Below are 4,227 nucleotides of genomic sequence, written 5' to 3' on the forward strand. Positions count from 1 at the left end.
CTCTCGGAATCCACTTGCCATGTGATGAGTGGCCTTATGGAGAGGACCAAATGGCAAAGAACTGAGAGAGATCTCCAGCCAACCATCAGCAAGCAACTGAGGTCCTAAAGCTGTGAGTACCTGAATCCTTCTAATAACCATGCAAATGAGCTTGGAAGCCAACTGTCTCCCCATCAAGCCTTCAGATGAGATCACAGCCCTGGACAATACCTTGATTGTGGTCTTATGAGAGTCTTAAGGCGGAGGTACCCACGTAAGCTGTGACAGGATTCCTGATCCACAGAAATTGTGAGATAATAAGTGTTTCTGAAACACTAAATGCCAATCCTCTAGATTTTGAGGTCATTTTTACAGAACTCCATGTCCAAAGTGGTCTGAGGAATGTTTGACCCACCCTAGTCAGGGACCCATGCTGATGGAGGTTCCATCTCAACACCTGCATCCATGGGCACCCTGACAGAGGAGGAACCGCACACTGGCACTTAAGACCCCTACCCCGAGAGTGACACATGCCACTTCTACTTGTGTTTCATTGACCAATGAAGTCACATAGTCACAGTCACACTTAACTTCAAAGGAGGGTGGAAGGAAAATAAATGGAATATTTGTAAATAGCCCCTATGCCTCACACAATAAAATCTGCCTCCAAGGATTTTTTGGGAGGACCATTAAAGTGCTGTATCAGGATGCCTGTAGCTACAAGTAAGAGAAAACACCATGGGAACTTAAACAATAAAAGTTTGGGGGTGCCTGGGTGGCTTAGTTAAGCATCTGACTGTTGATTTTGGCTGAGGTCATGATCTCATGGTTCGCGAGATCGAGCCCCACGTCAGGCTCTGCGCTGACAGTGCAAAGCCTACTTGGGATTCTCTCTCTCCCTCTCTCTGTGCCCCTCCCCCTCTCAATAATTAAATAAACTTTCAACAGTAAAACTGTAAACAACCAAGGCAAATTTTTGGCTCATACTTTTTGGCGAAAGGTCTAGAGGAAGGATTACTGCAGGTAAAAATGGATCCGGTGACTCAAAGATGCACAGGGCTGGTTTCTGTACCTCTCTTCTCCATATTTGGAGATATTGGCTTCATTCTAAACCTTGCTCCCCTTGGGGCTCCGAGGTGGTTGTCAGAAGCTGAGGGCTTCCTTGCTCAATCCAGCAGGGAAGAGTGGTCACAGAAGTCCCGAGCTTTCCTCTGATTGGATCATCCTAGTCATATGCTCAGGGTGGCTTGAGGGGACTGGTGATGGCCTGTGAGGATGGTTTCCCCGGGTCACGTTGCTCAGATCTCCAAGTCAGGTTCCCTGGAACCACATGAATCTCCAAATAGAAATGGAATGTGTGGATAGTGCCTGACACTGTTTTTTTCTCAGTATTATCTACTATTCCTTTCCTTTTTTTTTTTTTTTTAACTATTCCCTTCTTTTGAGTCACTTTACTTGGTAAAGCTATTTCACTGATGAATTTGCAAATATCTAGTGGATCTGAAAATGCTTTACAAATTGAAAAAGCTGGACAAACCTAAGCGATTGTTATTATTGTTACAGACAAGTAGTACTCATGAGAGACACCAGGATCCTTCTCATTCACCATATTTTAGCCACCCTGGCATTTTTTTTCCGCCCAGAAACACACCAAACTTGTTTGGGCCTTAAGATCTTTGTATAGCGTGTTTGCTCCTCTTTCTCTGGAATTTATTCCCCTGGATCTTTTTTTTTTTTTTTTTAATGTTTATTTATTTTTGAGAGAGACAGAGACAGAATGCAAGTGGGTTGGAGGCAGAGAGAGAGGGAGACACAGAATCCGAAGGAGGCTCCAGGCTCTGAGCTGTCAGCACAGAGCCCGACACGGGGCTCAAATTCACAGACTGAGAGACCATCACCTGAGCCAAAGTCAGAAGCTCAACCAACTGAGCCACCCAGGCGCCCCTCCCCTGGATCTTTTTTAACGGCTCTTCTCATCCTTCAGACCTCAGAAACATTTCCTGACCTTCCTGCACCCAATCACCACGTGACTTCTTCAGACCCTATATTAACTATATGAAGTTATTTTGTGCATTTGCTTGCTTACTGTCTTGCTCCCCAAGCCAGAACTTCATGCAGGCAAGGACCTTCTGTCTTGTTCACTGACACAGGGCTTGACACATATTAGATACAAAGTAGATGTATGTTCAAAGAATGAAAGAACAAATGATTAAGTGTAGCATCTCCACCCACTGGTGTGTCTTTCTTTATTGTAAAATGTGTCTCAAGTAATTGACGGATTTTACAAATGACTAGCCTTAAAAAAGATGTAAATTAGAATATACTCAAGGTTATCCTTATAACCCCAATCTCTTTCAGTCAGTTCCTTCTGGAGAGGAAGACAGAAAGGTAGAATGGGTCTTAGCTGTTTTGAAATGAGTGTAATTTGTATCCTGGCTCCTCTCTGCCAATTTAGTGTGCATCAGAATTACCTGTTTATCTCAGATTACAGGTAACCACCCACCCTCAGAGTTCCTGATGCAGTGAATCTAGAGTGTGGGTTCAAGCATTTGCATTTCTAAGAAGTTCCCAGATAATGCTGATGCTACTGGTTGGAGAACCACATTTGGGGAGCGGCTGGCACAATCCAAATAGGCAACAAATTTTAAAGTAGGATTAGCAGCTGTGGCTGTTTTGAATTACTATAGTGCTCTACTCCACAATGTTTTTAGCTTTCATTCAAATCCATGTATATCCGTAGAAGTGTGACCCCTAAGTCAAAATATCTGTCCTATGTGTTGCCAAAGATCAAAGATTCAGGGTCAAGTGCTGCCATAGAACATTCAGGGGCATTTCCATCTTAGAGTACAAGTGTTAAAGTCATTCATCTAAGCATATCCCAAATTCACCAATCTATTTCAATCTACTTTTTCAATATACAATTATTATTATTATTTCTTGTTGACTACTATAATATCTTCCTAAATGGCTCTTTAAAGTCACCCATGACAACATTTTCTAAGTGCAAACCCAATGACGCTACTCACATAAAACTCTCAGCAGTTTCCCCATCGTCTCAAGGAAAAGTCTAATATCTTTAACACAGCTGACTTGATGTGGTCCCTGCCTACCTCGCAGCCCCATCTCATACCACTGCTCTCCAACCATCCTGATCTACTTTCAATTCCTCACTCTCAGATAGCAAACTCCCTCCCACCATGGCTGTTCTCTCAGGAAAATTCCTTCCCCCTTACCTTACTAACTCCTACTCTTTCTTCAGAGCTCAGCTTATGTCATTTCTTCAAGAAAGTCTTTCCAATTGTTCCCAGGCGAGGTCAGTTTCCTCTGTTGCATGATCCTACAGAACTTTGTTCCATTCCTTCAGAGCACAACTGCTTTTTTCGGGGTCTTTATCTGTTCATTATCTTCAGGGAAGAAGGAGCGTGACTGTTTTTACACACCTAGCAGAGCACATTGTAAATGCTCGATAAATATGTTGGATGAAATTCAAAATGTACGCCAATTTGCTCAGTCCCCACTATGGACCAGATCCCGTGGTAAGCCCTTAGAAGATACAGGAATGAGTAAGAAAGATGCTTCAACTTAAGGGACTCCAGGCCAGTTAAGAGCAATGGGTATGATATGGACTTTGGAGACAATTTTCTGCGACAGAGTGGAAGTGGCTGTATGAGAGGAACAAAGTGCTTTGGGAGTCGGCTGGAAGTAGGACAGATCAATTTCAAATGGGGAAATCAATTCATTCAACATATACCTGAATGAAAATGCAGTCCTCACTATGTGCTGTGCACTGTTCTGTTTTAGTGATTGAGGTTATTGTAAGAATCTTACAGATGGGTAATACAAGGCAGGGGACGGCCAAGTAAACTCGTCCAAATTCACGCAGCTACTAAGTAGTAGGAAAGGGATCTGAATCCAGGCAGCCTGCCTGGCTCCAGTCTTCGTTACAGGAAAAGCCTCGTGGAAGAGGTGGCAATTAATCCAGGCGTGAAGGATTTGTCTAAGTGGAAAACGGGACGGTCATTCCAAGCAAAATCCGGGAAATATGCGCCTAATTATGAGTTTAGCGTCTTCCTTTGCTCACAGGCCCACTAAACAGCAGGAGGAGTTTCACAAGGGAACGGGATAAAAAGCGAAGGAAAAGAAAGCCAACTTCCGGCTACGGTGAGCAGCGGAGCTGTTTCCATGGAAACAGTAACTGGCCCCCAGGTAGGTGAGATCTCGCGGTGCTTGAGCCGGCGGAAGTGACGT

At 43.8% G+C, this 4,227-nt stretch overlaps 1 long non-coding RNA gene across 1 annotated transcript; it reads right to left on the reverse strand.

Moving 5' to 3' along the window:
- Positions 1-900: 900 nt before the first annotated feature.
- On the reverse strand, positions 901-4,190 carry LOC113595999 (uncharacterized). The gene is made up of 3 exons (XR_003416705.2): positions 3,731-4,190; positions 3,213-3,419; positions 901-1,299 (listed from the first exon to the last, which is right to left on the reverse strand). It is a non-coding gene; the product is annotated as an uncharacterized LOC113595999 (long non-coding RNA).
- Between the last annotated feature and the right edge of the window lie 37 nt (positions 4,191-4,227).

The sequence above is a fragment of the Acinonyx jubatus genome, chromosome E1 (assembly GCF_027475565.1).
Source record: "Acinonyx jubatus isolate Ajub_Pintada_27869175 chromosome E1, VMU_Ajub_asm_v1.0, whole genome shotgun sequence".
NCBI classification, from domain to species: Eukaryota; Metazoa; Chordata; class Mammalia; order Carnivora; family Felidae; genus Acinonyx; species Acinonyx jubatus.